The following is a 16,982-nucleotide window of genomic DNA, read 5'->3' on the forward strand; positions in this document are numbered from 1 at the left end:
CACCAACAGATCCAATCTCTATTGCACTCCACACTGCACTTTTCCACCTGGAAAAAAGGAACACCTATGTGAGAATGTTATTCATTGACTACAGCTCAGGGTTCCACGCCATAGTGCCCTCAAAGTTCATCACTAAGCTAAGGACCCTGGGACTAAACATCTCCCTCTGCAACAGGATCCTGGACTTCCTGACGGGCTGCCCCCAGGTGGTAAGGGTAGGTAACAACACATCCGCCATGCTGATCCTCAACACGGGGGCCCCTCAGGGGTGCGTGCTCAGTCCCCTCCTGTACTCTCTGATCACTCATAACTGCACGGCCAGGCACGACTCCAACACCATCATTAAGTTTGCTGATGACACAACAGTGGTAGGCCTGATCACCAACAACGATGAGACAGCCTATAGGGAGGAGGTCAGAGACCTGACCGTGTGGTGAAAGGACAACAACCTCTCCCTCAATGTGATCAGAAGAAAGGAGATAATTGTGGACTACAGGAAAAGGAGGACTGAGCACGTCCCCATTCTCATCGACCTGGCTGTAGTGGAGCAGGTTGAGAGCTTCAAGTTCCTTGGCATCCACATCACCAACAAACTAACATAGTCCAAGCACACCAAGACAGTCGTGAAGAGGGCATGACAAAAACTATTCCCCCTCAGGAAATTGAAAAGATTTGGCATGGGTCCACAGATCCTCAAAAGGTTTTGCAGCTGCACCATCGAGAGCATCCTGACTGGTTGCATCACTGCCTGGTATGGCAACTGCTCAGCCTCCAATCGCAACACACTACAGAGGGTTGTGCGAATTGGCCAGTACATCACCGGGGCCAAGCTTGCTGCCATCCAGGACCTCTATACCAGGCGTTGTCAGAGGATGGCCCTAAAAATTATCAAAGACTCCAGCCACCCTAGTCATAGACTGTTCTCTCTGCTATCGCCTGGCAAGCGGTACCGGAGCGCCAAGTCTAGGTCCAAGAGGGTTCTAAACAGCTTCTACCCCCTAGCCATAAGACTCCAGAACAGCTAATCAAATGGCTACCCAGACTTTTTGCATTGCCCACCTCCCCCCTTCTACGCTACTGTTACTCTCTTATTTTCTATGCATAGTCACTTTAATAACTCTACCTACATGTACATATTACCTCAAATTCTTTATTTTTTTCTTTATTTTATTTTTCTTTAGGGGGTGGATCAGCTTTAATATTGCGGATAGATTGTTGCATTCATCAATGTAATTGTCTGCATCATTTCCTATCCCCCATATATTTTGGGGGTAAATATATATCTACATACATAGAATACATACATACACATACCCATATACATATACAGTTGAAATCGGAAGTTTACATACACCTTATCCAAATACATTTAAACTCAGTTTTTCACAATTCCTGACATTTAATCCAAGTAAAAATTCCCTGTCTTAGGTCACTTAGGATCACCACTTTATTGTAGGAATGCGAAATGTCAGAATAATAGTATAGAGAATGATTTATTTCAGCTTCTTTTTCTTTCATCACATTCCCAGTGGGTCAGAAGTTTACATACACTCAATTACTATTTGGTAGCATTGTCTTTAAATTGTTTAACATGGGTCAAACATTTCGGGTAGCCTTCCACAAGCTTCCCACAATAAGTTGGGTGAATTTTGGCCCATTCCTCTTGACAGAGCTGGTGTAACTGAGTCAGGTTTGTAGGCCTCCTTGCTCACACACACTTTTTCAGTTCAGCCCATACATTTTCTATAGGATTGAGGGCAGGGCTTTGTGATGGCCACTCCAATACCTTGACTTTGTTGTACTTAAGCCATTTTGCCACAACTTTAGAAGTATGCTTGGGGTCATTGTACCTTTGGAAGACCCACTTGCGACCAAGCTTAACTTCCTGACTGATGTCTGGAGATGTTGCTTCAATATATCCACATAATTTCTTTCCTCATGATGCCATCTATTTTGTGAAGTGCACCAGTCCCTCCTGCAGCAAAGCACCCCCACAACATGATGTTGCCACCCCCGTGCTTCACTGTTGGGATGTTGTTCTTCGGCTTGCAAGCATCCCCCTTTTTCCTCCAAACAAGGCGGTGGTCATTATGGCCAAACAGTTTTATTTTTGTTTCATCAGACCAGAGGACAATTCTCCAAAAAGTACAATCTTTGTCCCCATGTGCAGTTGCAAACCGTAGTCTGGCTTTTTTATGGTGGTTTGTGAGCAGTGGCTTCTTCCGTGCTAAGCGGCCAATCAGGTTATGTTGATATAGGACTCGTTTTACTGTAGATATAGATACCTTTGTACCTGTTTCCTCCAGCATCTTCACAAGGTCCTTTGCTGTTGTTCTGGTATTGATTTGCACTTTTCGCACCAAAGTACGTTCATCTCTAGGAGACAGAACACGTCTCCTTCCTGAGCAGTATGACGGCTGCGTGGTCCCATGGTGTTTATACTTGCGTACTATTGTTTGTACAGATGAACGTGGTACCTTCAGGCGTTTGGAAATTGCTCCCAATGATGAACCAGACTTGTGGAGGTCCACATTTTTTTCTGAGGTCTTGGCTGATTTCTTTTCATTTTCCCATGATGTCAAGCAAAGAGTTTGAAGGTAGGCCTTGAAATACATCCACAGGTACACCTCCAATTGACTCAAATGATGTCAGTTAGCCTATCAGAAGCTTCTAAAGCCATGACATCATTTTCTGGAATTTTCCAAGCTGTTAAAAGGCACAGTCAACTTAATGTACAGTGAGGGACAAAAGTATTTGATCCCCTGCTGATTTTGTACATTGTAAGGGCTGTCTGAAGAGAGAGTGGACCAAAACGCAGCAGAGTTAGTGTTCATCATTTAATATTTAATTGAACAACGTGAACACTATACAAAAACAAGAAAAGAGAAAACCGACAGCCAACAGTCCTGTCAGGTGCAAACACTAACAGAAACAATTACCCACAAAACCCCAACGGAAACACATGCACTTATGTGTGACTCCCAATCAACCACAACGACCTTCAGCTGTGCCTGATTGGGAGCCACACACGGCCCAAAACAAAGAAATACAAAAACATAGAAAAAGAACATAGAACGCCCACCCAATGTAACACCCTGGCCTAACCAAAATAAAGAACAAAAAAAAAACTCTCTATGGCCAGGGCGTTACAGTACCCCCCCCACCCCCCAAGGTGCGGACTCCGGCCGCAAAACCTGACACTGAAGGGGAGGGTCTGGGTGGGCCTTCTTACGGCGGCGGCTCAGGTGCGGGACGTGGCCTCTGCCCCACCCTTGGCATCGCCCTCTTAGGTGGCGCACCTGGCCGCGCCGAAGGTCTGGTGGGCGGCAATGGCAGATCCGGACAGGCGGGCCGCTCTGGCAGATCCGGACAGGCGGGCCGCTCTGGCTGATCCGGACAGGCGGGCCGCCCTGGCGGATCCGGCACGGCGGGCCGCCCTGGCGGATCCGGGCAGACGGGCCGCTCTGGCGGCTCCGGGCAGACGGGCCGCTCTGGCGGCTCCGGGCAGACGGGCCGCTCTGGCGGCTCCGGGCAGACGGGCCGCTCTGGCGGCTCCTGACTGGCGGGCGGCTCTGGCGGCTCCTGACTGGCGGGCGGCTCTGGCGGCTCCTGACTGGCGGGCGGCTCTGGCGGCTCCTGACTGGCGGGCGGCTCTGGCGGCTCCTGACTGGCGGGCGGCTCTGGCGGCTCCTGACTGGCGGGCGGCTCTGGCGGCTCCTGACTGGCGGGCGGCTCTGGCGGCTCCTGACTGGCGGGCGGCTCTGGCGGCTCCGGACTGGCGAGACCCACTGGAGGCCTAGTCCTGGGAGGTGGCACAGGACGGACCAGGATGGGGAGACCCACTGGTGGCCTGGTCCTAGGAGGAGGCACAGGACGGACCGGGTCCAGAAGACGCACTGGAGGTCTAGAGCGCACGGCCTGCACAACCCGTCCTGGCTCGATGCCCAACCTCCCCCGGCAGATGTTAGGAGCTGGGATGCACCGGGCAACTCCACGAGGTGAGATCTTGCATGGATCCCCAGGCCGAGGGAGATTGACAGTTATTTTGTGTTTCTTCCATTTGCGAATAATCTCACCAACTGTTGTCACCTTCTCACCAAGCTGCTTGGCGATGGTCTTGTAGCCCATTCCAGCCTTGTGTAGGTCTACAATCTTGTCCCTGACATCCTTGGAGAGCTCTTTGGTCTTGGCCATGGTGGAGAGTTTGGAATCTGATTGATTGATTGCTTCTGTGGAAAGTGAGCAGTTGTAATCTGAATAAAGGGAAAATGGCCATTCTTGAACATGGAGTGAGACATTCCTACTAATTTACTAGAGAATAATTTCGGATTTAAATATAGCTTTTGTATGACTGATGCCTTTAGTGAGAGGTCTAATGCTTTAATATTTAAAACTTTGTTTTACTCCTCTTGACAGTTTAAAACTTTCTGAGATGTAGCTTTATTTACTATTTTACACCTAGGGTTACTACACATAACTTTAACCCATTTTATAAGAGATTCTCCAAAATTGAAATATTCTAGGCATTTATATATAAACTCCAGTCGTACTTTATCAAAGCCTTTTCAATGTCAGCTATGAATAGCAGGCCTGGTTTCCCAGATTTTTCATAGTGTTCTATTGTTTTCAGTACTTCTCTTATATTATGTCCAATGTATCGTCCATGTAAAAAACCTGTCTGATTAGGATGAATAATATCTGACAAAACCTCTTTAATTCTATGCAGCAAGCATTTAGCTAGAATTGTTGCATCACAACACTGAAGTATAAGAGGCCTCCAGTTTTTTTAATGGACTGGATCTTTATATATACACCACTTGGATCCTGTTTCAGTTATAATGAAATCAGACCTTCTGTACCGGTACCCCCGTATATAGTCCCACTATTGTTATTTACTGCTGCTCTTTCATTATTTGTTATTCTTATCTCTTACCTTTTTTTGGTATTTTCTTAACTGCATTGTTGGTTAAGGGCTTGAAAGTTAGCATTTCACTGTAAAGTCTACACCTGTTGCATTCGGCTCATGTGACAAATAAAATTTGATTTGATCATCAACATGTATTCATCACATTTAACTAATGCTGCAGAAATTTGCTTTAAAGCAGTATGCAAATTCATCAGATGTAGTGATCACAATATACTAGCATCTTATCTAGGAAAAACAAAGTTCCAAAGGTTGGGCCTAATATAGTGTATAAGAGGTCATACAATACGTTTTGTAGTGATTCCTATGTTGTTGATGTAAATAATATTTGTTAGTGTAATGAGGAGCAACCAGACGCTGCACATGACACATTTATGAAATTGCTTATCCCTGTTACTAATAAGCATGCACCAATTAAATAAATGACTGTAGAAACTGTTAAATCTCTGTCGCTTGATGAGGAATTAAAAGATTGTATGGTTGAGAAGGATGACGCAAAAGGAATGGCAAATAAGTCTGGCTGCACAACCAATTTGTAAATTGAAAAATCACATGACTAAATAAAATGAATAAAAAGAAGAAGAAACTACACTATGAAACAAAGATAAATGACAAAGAATTATAGTACAAATCTTTGGAGCACCTTAAATGAAATTTTGGGCAAAAAGGCAAACTCAGCTCCTTCATTCATTGAATCAGATTGCTCATTCATCACAAACCCCACTGATATTGCCAACTACTTTAATGATTTTTTAATTGGCAAGATTAGCAAACTTAGGCATGACATGCCAGCAACAGATGCTAACACTACACATCCAAGTATATCTGACCAAATTATGAAAGACAAGCATTGTAATTTTGAATTTCTTAAAGGAAGACATGAAAAATGACAAACCACCGGGGTCTGACAAAATTGGAAAATTGCTGATGATAATAGCGGATGATATTGCTACTCCTATTTGCCATATCTTCAATTCTACTGTGTGCCCTCAGGCTTGGAGGGAAGCAAAAGTCATTCCGCTACCTAAGAATAGTAAAGACCAATTTACTGGCTCAAATAGCCAACCAATCTGCCTGTCACCAACCCTTAGTAAATTTTTGGAAAAACTTTGGGCTGTTTTGTTAGACTTCAGTGCAGCTTTTGACATTAGCGATCATAGTCTGCTGCTGAAAAACGTATGTGTTGTGGTTTTACACCCCTTGTTGTAGATAAAGAGTTACCTGACTAACAGAACACAGAGAGTGTTCTTTAATGGAAGTCTCTCCAACATAATCAAGGTAGAATAAGGAATTCCCCAGGGCAGCTGTCTAGGCCCCTTACTTTTTTCAATCTTTACTAACGAGTAAAGCCAGTGTGTCTATGTATGCGATGAGTCAACACTATACACTGCAACACTTAACAAAGAGCTGCAGTTGGTCTCAGAATGGGTGGCAAGGAATAAGTCAGTCCTAAATATTAAAAAACTAAAAGCATTGTATTTGGGACAAATCATTCACTAAACCCTAAACCTCAACTAAATCTTGTAATGAATAATGTGGAAATTGAGCAAGTTGAGGTGACTAAACTTCTTGGAGTAATCCTGGATTGTAAACTGTCATGGTCAAAACATATTGTTACAACAGTAGCTAAGATAGGGAGAAGTCTGTCCATAATAAAGTGCAGTTCTGCCTTCTTAACAGCACTATCAACAAAGAAGGTTCTACAGGCCCTAGTTTTGTCACACCTGGACTACTGTTCAGTCGTATGGACAGGTGCCACGAACAGGGACTTAGAAAAATTGCAATTGGCTCAGAACAGGGCAGTACGACTGGCCCTTAGATGTACACAGAGAGCTAACATTAATGATATACATGTCAATTTCTCCTGGCTCAAAGTGGAGGAGAGATTGACTTAATCACTACTTGTATTTGTGAGAGGTATTGACATATTGAATGCAATGAGCTGTCTGTTTGAACTACTGACACACAGCTCGGACACCATGCATACCCCACAAGACATGCCACCAGAGGGCTCTTCACAGTCCCCAAGTCCAGAACAGACTATGGGAGGCGCACAGTGCTACATAGAGAAATTTCTACAATGAACTCCATTCCACATCAAGTAACTCATGCAAGCAGTAAAATCTGATTTAAAAAAATTATAAAAATACACTTTAAGGAACAACGGGGAATGTGAAGCAACAGAAACATAGTTACAGAATCATGTGCACACACACGCGCGCGCACACGCACACACACACACACACACACACACACAATACACACATGTACACATGGATTTTGTGTTGTAGATATGTGGTAGTAGAGTTTGATATGTGTTTTTTGTGTGCTGTGCAGATTTTATTCTCATCCATTTTTAGCTAGCAGTGGCTAAAGTTTGAAGTGGCTGTTTAAAGAAATATGTTAATGTGTTGTGAAATCTGTTGTGAATGTATTGTAATCTTTTTAAAATTATATAACTGCCTTAATTTTGACGGACCCCAGGAAGAGCAGCTGCTGCCTTGCAGCCAAAGGTAGTCTAGGAACACCTCATTTGTCAAAGACAGCATATTCATTCAGAGCTCAAATTGTCACCAAAAAGAATGATCATCTCCACCCAACTTTAACCAGGAATGTGTTATGCAACATTGTCTATATGTCTTAATAACATGCAATTGTACTTCCAGCTAATTACACAGTTATAAATCATGAGATCAGAAGACATCTCTGACCAGAAAACATATTGTTCATGCTTGTCTATGGCTATGGGAATATTCATCATCAAAGTGAAATCCCTTATTTTTTGATGTAATGACTGTAATACACCAGAAATAGAGGCATGAGCAGTTCCAGCTGTATAATTGACATGTATTCTCCATTTTTCCCCTGTGCTTGCAGAACTAGAGGGGATGTGGCAGAGAGTGCAGGCCAGGGCATGCCCCTCCTCTCCCGGGGAAGAGAGAACACATGGCCGATAAGGGCTGAGATTTTGGCCCCGGCAGCACATCAACGACTCGGAGGCCTTTATCAGCATAAATCACAGCCTAGTCCCACTAACTATGGTGAAGCTGTTCTCACAGCCCAAAGCCAAAACAATATGGCCCAGGTGTAGGGAAGGAGCTAGGCAGCCTACATTGTGAGAGGAACGTGATTTATAAGGACAGCTAGGATGTCTATTAACATAAAATACCCTGTGAAATCTCCTCAAAAAGCTGCCCAGTATTCTCAAAAAGGTTTCTGAGATAGCTTTCTCGTTGTGGCCTTTTGTCTGAAAAATACCTCATTCGAAAAACAATTCCCATTTCCTGTTTAATGCCTGTTATTCCTGAAATCAGAGCATTTTTAACCGGATGACCATAATGACCTGACACGGTGATGACACTGGGAAATTACCAGAGGGTTGGAGATTGCAGCCGACCCCCCCCAACACTACCCCAACCTCTCCTGCGGCCGCAGAACAGTTGGACCAGTAAATTGCCTGGCTTTTGGTTTATCCATCGAGACCAGGCTGAGAAACCACGTACATGAACAGTCAGTCATATTTTTTTCTGTCTAAAACCCAGGCTGAGAGGAATGTGCTGATGCTTCCTTTTTTTTTCCTTCGGAGTCTCACATTACAGACCATACTGAAGACTGAACCTCCCTGACCCAATCCTTATTCCTGCCTTCCCTCTGGTCGTGTTGTCATTATCCCTCTATTTGGATGCCTTTGTATCCAGGGCAACTAAAGAGTGCAAACAGAAGACGGAAAGCTGTCTTCTCACAGTGTGCTTTGCATCCAAAGCAGTGCTTAAAAAGCCAGAGTTAGTGTTCATTTTCCATATGAAGGAAATGTTCGGGCAGTTGGCTACGTTAAAGTCGTTATTCTATTGTCAAATTAATTTTCTCCAGAGGTGAACCTGTCACTCGGATAACTTTAAATGAATTAGGATGTGACACTTAATTATATAATGTTGACTACTGAATGTATGACTTCACTTCTACCGGATCACAGATCTAAGCAGTTGATATCGACGGACTTTCATCTATTGAACCTAAACCAATGAGGCATTAAAGTCTATATTTTGTAATTAAGATAAGGTCTTGGAAAGACCCTCAAATACTTTGCTTATTGAAGGTACCTGATTTAATGCCAAAGCTATTAAAACTTCCAAGAGTTCAATATGCTGGGAATTAAAACGTTTTTTTTTGTGTGTCTGGCTGTTTAGCGCAGGTAAGACAGTGTAATGAAAAGAAAATAGATTGAAGCTGAATTTGATTGACTACAGTAACGAGTGGAATCTTTGGGTTTTGAATTCTTGTAGAATTCTCTAAATTCACTACTGTCTGGCAACTCTTCTCAGAATGTGTTTTTCTTCCTTGTTTATTCAAAATAGCATGACTTGCTGATGAGGTTTTGGACATCATCAGTTGGAAAAACCCAAATACTTCAAGGTCACAGAAAAGTCAACCATGTGGTCCATGCTCATTCTCTCTCCTTACTCTCTTGCTTGCTCTCCCTCTCTCTGTCTTGCTCTCTCTCTTGCTCTCTATATCTCTCTTGCTCTCTCTCCCCCTCTCTCTCTTGCTCTCGGGTGGAAACAACAGGCAAAAATGCACATTTAGCGTTGCATGGGTCATCCACCCGTGTGTATGTGCGCATGCATGATTTCAAGATGCCACACACCCCAGGCACATCCAAATACCTAACATGAACAAGATCAGCACAATGAAATGACAATGGCAACTTTGGTATTCAGCAGGGTGCATGCATAGTTTCAAATACTTTTTATGTCCAGTATTTACAAGTTGTTAAAGGGACAGGGGGTGGAGCGGTAAAGAAGCCTCTGACACTAACAAGCACCTCTGAGTATAGTTTTTTTGTCCTGTAAAAAAGCATGAGCAACAGTAGAGACGATGTTCCATTCCCACGAGTAGCAGGCCTAGGCCTAATGTCATTGAATGTTGGAATTGTACTTTTTTTCTCTTTCTCTTAACTCTAATGAATAAGAGTCTTTCTAATCAGTGAGATTTTACACTGAGCATTTAGTACCTAGCAGGATTTCTCAGATTAGAAGTTAAACAGCAAAAATGCCAGTTCGGCTGGGAATAGGATTATAGTACTGTGATGCAAACGTGGCACCCTCCTCTGCCCCCACCAACTCTTCCCCCTCACTTCCTCCTCTGTGCCAAAACCAGACCGCTCTGCTCACTCAGGCTCTGAGAGGTGACTTGTGTGGCAGAGATGTTTATTCCCTTTACGTCACAAAGAGCTGAGAGAGAGATAGAGAGAGCACACTGACTCCTGCTGGTAGAACTAGGTATTTGGTATTTTATTAGGATCCCCACTAGCTGTTGCAAAAGCAGCAGCTACTCTTCCTGGGGTCCACACAAAACATGAAACATAATACAGAATGACATAATACAGAACATCCTTTGACAAGAACAGCTCAAGGACAGAACTACATACATTTTTTTTTAAAGGCACACGTAGCCTACATATCAATGCGTACACAAACTATCTAGGTCAAATAAGGGAGAGGCGTTGTGCTTTATCTGTTTTTTGAAACCAGGTCTGCTGTTCATTTGAGCAACATGAGATGGAAGGAAGTTCCATGCAATAAGGGCTCTACATAATACTGTACGTTTTCTTGAATTTGTTCTGGATTTGGGGACTGTGAAAAGACCTCTTGTGGCATGTCTGGTGGGATAAGTTTGTGTGTCAGAGCTGTGTGTAAGTTGACTATGCAAACACATGAATGTTTCTTATAAAAATAAGTGATGCAGTCAGTCTCTCCTCAACTCTTAGCCAAGAGAGACTGGCATGCCATAGTATTTATATCAGCCCTCTGATTACAATGAAGAGCAAAACGTGCCGCTCTGTTCTGGGGCAGCTGCAGCTTCTTTCCTTGCAGCACTGGACCACACGACTGGCTGCCCTGCGGTACACCACACATTACATGTTTGACAGAGACGCTTCCATTAAAGAAAACCCTTTGAGTTCTATTAGATAGACAACTCTGAATCCACGATATGGCAGAGGTTGAAAAGCCATAGCACTTAAGTTTTTTCAACAACAGGTTATGGTCAATAATATCAAAGGCTGCACTGAAATCTAACAGTACAGCTCCCACAATTTTCTTATTATCAATTTCTTTCAACCAATCATCAGTCATTTGTGTCAGTGCAGTACATGTTGAGTGCCCTTCTCTATAAACATGCTGAAAGTCTGTTGGTAATTTGTTTACAGAGAAATAGCATTGTATTTGGTCAAACACCATTTTTTCAAACAGTTTGCTAAGAGCTGGCAGCAAGCTTATAGGTCTACTGTTTGAACCAGTAAAGGCGACTTTACCACTCTTGGGTAGCGGAATTACGTTGGCTTCCCTCCATGGCCTGAGGACAAAGACTTTTCTCTAGGCTCAGATAAAAAATATGGTAGATAGGAGTGGCTATAGAGTCAGCTACCATCCTCAGTAGCTTTCCATCTAAGTTGTCAATGCCAGGACGTTTGTCATTATTGATCGTTAACAATCATTTTCCCACCTCTCCTACACTAACTTTACAAAATTCAAACTTGCACTGCTTTTCTTCCGTTATTAGTTTTAATTATACATGAATATAATTGCTCACTGTTTCTCGTGGGCATTTCCTGCCTAAATTTGCCCACTTTGTCAATGAAATAATAATTCAAATAATTGGCAATATTAAATGGTTTTGTGATGAATAAGTAATCTGATTCGATGAAAGTTGGAGTTGAATTTGTCTTTCTGCCCATAATTTCATTTAAAGTACTCCATGCACGCATACACAGACAGAGCTGTTTCTGTCCCCCCTCTTTCTCCCTTGTGCAGTGACAGAACAGGCCAGGAGATACAGAAAACAGACAGACAGATAAACAGATAGATACCAGGGTACACTCGCTGGGGAAACTAATTGGAAGTAGAAGCAGCACCCTGCCTCGGAAGGCTCAGTCTAGCTAGCTACACTACTGGGCATGTTAACTCAAACTATCGTCAGACGGTTTGTCAAATGGCCGCTGCCTGCAAAAAAAAAAGTGAAACTCGAAACTGAAATTGAAACTGATGCTGCCAATTGGAAGTAAATATGTCCATTGTGAAAACCATCAATAACCAGAACTTCAATAGAAACATATGCTGCTACTTCCCGTCCTTTCGTAGTCGCCATAGAAATGAACATAACAGAATGCATGTACAGAAATAAAGGAAAAGGACACCACATAAAATGGTAATGGAATATACCCTACCCTGAAAGCAAGATATTAAATCCCTCACCACAGTATGAAAAACAAAGACGGGGCGATTCGGGGGTTGAAATGAATGTGATCTGATACAATGTAATGTTGACACAAACCTATATTTGCCACTATCCCCATGATGCGGTCTGAGGAGAAATATTTAGGCCAGTTGTTTTCCCCTCAAGAATGTAACGCTCTACGGGCCCATTCTACCCAATGGTGTCGCAGTATCCTGGAAACAGCAGCACATCCCCAGCCACAGCACTGGAGGAAAAACTCTGTTTACATCCCAAGTGGCACACTATTCCCTACATAGTGCACTACCTTTGAACAGGCACTGGTCAAAATATTAATAACGGTAATAGGATGCCATTTGGGACGGAGAACTTGCCTTGATTCTACAGAAGAACACACTGTCACCCCAACAAAATTACCCACATTAACAGACTAGCCACGCAAATGATAGGCAAATTAATCCAAGGCACTCAGGATTCTCATAAACCTCTGTCTGTCAACAACTCAGAGGGTGTTGGGTTTGGTTGGGGTTTGCGTCGGAGCTGGAGCTGAAACGCAGATATCTCATTGGCACGTGTGACCGGGATAGAGAGTGAGGAGATGCTATATTTGGCCTTGGGCTAGTGTGTCGTCATGGGGGATGTTGTTGGGAGTGTTCGGCTGGATGGCAGGCTTGGCCAGCTTGCAGGGCAGGGGGCTCAAGGCTTAGACAGGGAGCTGGAACCATGACCTGAAGAGTAAAGGATGTCTCAGATGGAACAAGGCCACAGCGAACTCACTTGCTTAAAGCAGTAACATGCTGACCACACCGCTAGCGTTTACGTAGGCGAGCGTTGCAAAATACATTTACACATAATTGTTATTCAATTATTTCATCCAAACTGCTCGCGCACGTCAGCAAGCGTCTGCGTAGCCAGGCGGTACAATAGAACTAAGTTCTATTTTTGACGTTTGATGCGCTGCAAGTCCCGCCTCTCCCATCTCCTCACTCGTGTTTAGGAGCATATATCCATGTGGGTGATTGAAAGCTGAACTGAGGTCCACACACCAGTACAGTTGGTGGTGGTAATCCACTTTAAAGTCGGTTGCCAACCGCCATATAAAGTCCACAGAAGAAGACTGAAGGAGGAGAGATTACTAGAAACTAACAAAATGTCCCCTTTTATTCTGCAAAGATCCAGGAAAAAAGGAATTTGTGCATTTCAGGTAAAATAACAACCCAATGTTTAAATCCCAGGACAAATTAGCTGGCAACAGCAGCTAGCTACCTAAATGTATTTCGACCTGTCCCCAAATTAATATAGTTGGTTCAGAGTTGTTTTGATATTTCAGCCTGCGTGTCCGGTACACGTCAGGTGAGGATGGACACAATCAACATGCGCACGATTACGCACGTGGAGGAACGCACACGCCCGGTGTAGTCAGCATGTTAGGTGAGGTGGACACCAGTGGAGGCTGCTGAGGGGAGGACTGCTCATAATAATGGCTAGAATGTAGTAAATTGAACGGTATCAAACACATCAAAGACGTTGTTTCCATGCGGTTGATACGACGCCACACACGCCGTCCTCCCCTCAGCAGTCTCCACTGGTGGACACCCTGTTCTGCCTCCTGTCGTACTTTCCCCCGTAATCCAGTGAACGGACAGAATGTGTCTGTGAAACATATGTTAAGTTTACAGGTGTTGATTCCTGTAATTGGCTCATTGGGATTGGGTTATCACTCTTTAACATGGTGTGCCATTTTATTTTGTTGTATAGAGGAGGGTGGAGGGTTTTCTTTCAATCTCGGTATGAACACTCCATTGCTAAATTCAAAGAGATCTGTGAAGAGAGGTTTGGGAGTTTTAACCTGTTTAGGACCGGTGGTTGGTCATTGGATACGCAGCCCACTTCCTTGAAAGACAAGGCACCTGTAGTCCTCCCATGTTGTTACTGAAACCATGTGACGTCATGTCAGCCAATGGCATAGGGTAAACAGGTTCTTGCACGCTGTGTTTAAGTGAGCAGCATTATTAGGTGAGAAGCATTAGATAAGCATTAGGTGATTGTTAGGTGAGCGTTCTAGGCTGCTGGCCACGAGGAGACGGCAGCAGATTAGCATTAAAACCCCCCCTAACTCCCTTGACTTCAAACCCTCCCACACACACATCTACACACACCAACAGTCTGCTGCACTGAGAGGATTGCTTCTTCTACTCTGGTCAGAGCTTTCTGTTATTCTGGACAAAGAGCTGGCAAGCTTGTACAAGAACCTGTGTCTTTAGAGCACCCCTACCCACCATGCAAAATCATTTTTCTCCGTCTCCGATGCTTATCAATGACATTTGTCGTAAATCTGGCCAAGCACAGATGGGATTTACACAAGGAGTAAAACATGAATTGGTTGTGGGCCGAAAAATCTGAAAAAGAACCTGTCCACCGTAATCCATCTTAGAATCACTCAAATCTTTACTCTTAAATTATTCAACATGACTGCTAGCAAGCCTATCCCACTGGATTAAGTCCCACTGGATTCAGTTAGAGGGAGCTCTTTCTTGGAAGCTGCATAAATGTGTATGTCAAATTTGTCTTAATAGGGCGTTGGGCCACCACCACGACCTGCAAGAACTGATTCAATGCGCCTTGGCATATATTCTACAAGTGTCTGGAACTTTTTTGGAGGGATATGAGCTTGCAACGTCATTCTTCCACGAAAAAAAATCCTGAATTTATTGTTTTGTTGATGGTGGTGGAAAACTCTGTCTCTGGTGCTGCTCCAGAATCTCCCATAAGTGTTTAATTGGGTTGAGGTCTAGTGACTGAGACACACACACACACCCTTTAAACCTCCTATGTATGCACTTATTTCAAATTTACTGAGATCTCTTCTTCTAGCCATGGTAGCCAAAATAATGGGCAACGGAATTTTTATACATGACCCTAAGCATGATGGGATGTTAATTGCTTAATTAACCCCGGAACCACACCTGCTTTCAATATAATTTGTATCCCTCATTTAGCACCTGAAAGTACCTGCTTTCAATATACTTTGTGTCCCTCATTTACTCAATGTTTTCCATTATTTTGGCGGTTACCTGTATGTTGATACTGCTCATTCTGAGAAAGTGAGAAATGAGTCATAATTTCCTATGAGGTCAATTACAGTCAGAGGATCTCAACATATTGAAAACTGTGTTGAGCACATTTGTACAGAGTTGATAGGGTCATTCCGGGTCTGTAATGGCACACAGTGTAGAATGGGCTGATTCCACTCAGGCCCTGGCAGGGCAGCCAACCACAAACTCTTCTTGTGAAATTATTTTTCCAGGGATTTTCAGCCACCCTGTAGAATGTGTTTGCTTTGAGATGAGTGAGAGAGTGAGAAAGAGAGAGAGAGTACAGTGTACTGTGTATATTATACAGTGTACTGTGTATAGTATACAGTGTGTATGTGTGTGTGTATTTACATGTGCGTCATACATTGGGAAAAAGTCATCAAATGACTTGATGACATGTGAAGAATATGTCTGTATGTTATAACTGTATAGGCGAGGATTACTCAAGCATCTCTCAAAGATATCTGAATGATCTCTAACGTCAGGGTCAAATACTGTCTGTTGGAGTACTTGTGGGGCTGTGAAGTGACATTGTGATTTTATGTGTGACAGTAAGATGAGTGGAAGGAGCCAAGCAGCAGATCTGGGGCAAGCAGACGCCACAGACGTCCTTGGCTGACCACCTCTGATCCTGTTCTCAGGCCAGTTCCCTAACATTGACTCACTCACACATGGAGAAACCAGAGGAAGGAGTGAGGTTCTGAACCCTGCAGATGTCTGATGATAGCAATAACATTCACCCCATATTGCTACTGGGAACCCGTTCATTCATTGCCCATCAGCCTCATAAGACGTAAATGGTGAAAGTGGTCATGGAAAAATCAAAACACTGTTTTGAATAGATTACGAAATCTGAGCATTACGTGTTCCTTATGCGTTTATCTCCAGGGAACACTTAAAATATTAGCTGACTGTCTCATTTGAAGGAATATGCCTATAACCGAAAACTGTATACCGGTATCGAAGGCAAGAAGCCTGCTAATGAAGCCAGTCTTTCTTGTGCACAGTACCATCTAGTGGCGATGACAAACTGGTGACAATAAGTGAATCAGGATGTGTCTTGTGCTGGCTATAGTGTACATTGTATAAAATATGAGGGGTACTTAACCGTGACGCCAAGAGGTCCGAACCTCTTGATGAGGTCGCTAGGTGTTTGGTTAAGGTCACTACAATATGTAGGTGTGTAGTAGTGTGAGCATGTGCTTCAAATTTCAAGCCAACTGCATAATGCTGCACATCCTGGAACTCTGAAGAACCCACGTAATGTGGATCAGACTACTACCACCCAGTCTCAGACAACCCAGCTGGGGCGTCGTGGAGGATCGAGGAAGAGGTCAACTGTGGGTGGAAGTTCCTTCCGGATCAGGCGAGCCCAGTCAACCAGACTAGACCAGACCAGACCAGTGCCTGCTCAGCAGACTTACCTTCTCACTTAGCGAGACTGACTACATTCATTGTGGACTCCAAACATACCTTGTTAGATCCAGACAATCCAGGGTAGCCCACCAACATCCTTTGCTCTTCTTGGCCCATCAAAGTTCACTTTGTTGAAGATATGACCACGAACAGGTGTTGATGTAAGATAAAATTATATTAAAATAATGTTCCTAGAGATAATCCCGTGGTTCTGTCAACTCAGCAACACAGAGGTCAGGGAAGCAGAGAGCTTTTAATTGCTTTCAGCAAAAGCATACCCATCATCTTTAGGATAACGGCAATGGTCTCCCAGT

Source organism: Salmo salar, chromosome ssa28, assembly GCF_905237065.1.
Source record: "Salmo salar chromosome ssa28, Ssal_v3.1, whole genome shotgun sequence".
In the NCBI taxonomy this organism is placed as follows: Eukaryota; Metazoa; Chordata; class Actinopteri; order Salmoniformes; family Salmonidae; genus Salmo; species Salmo salar.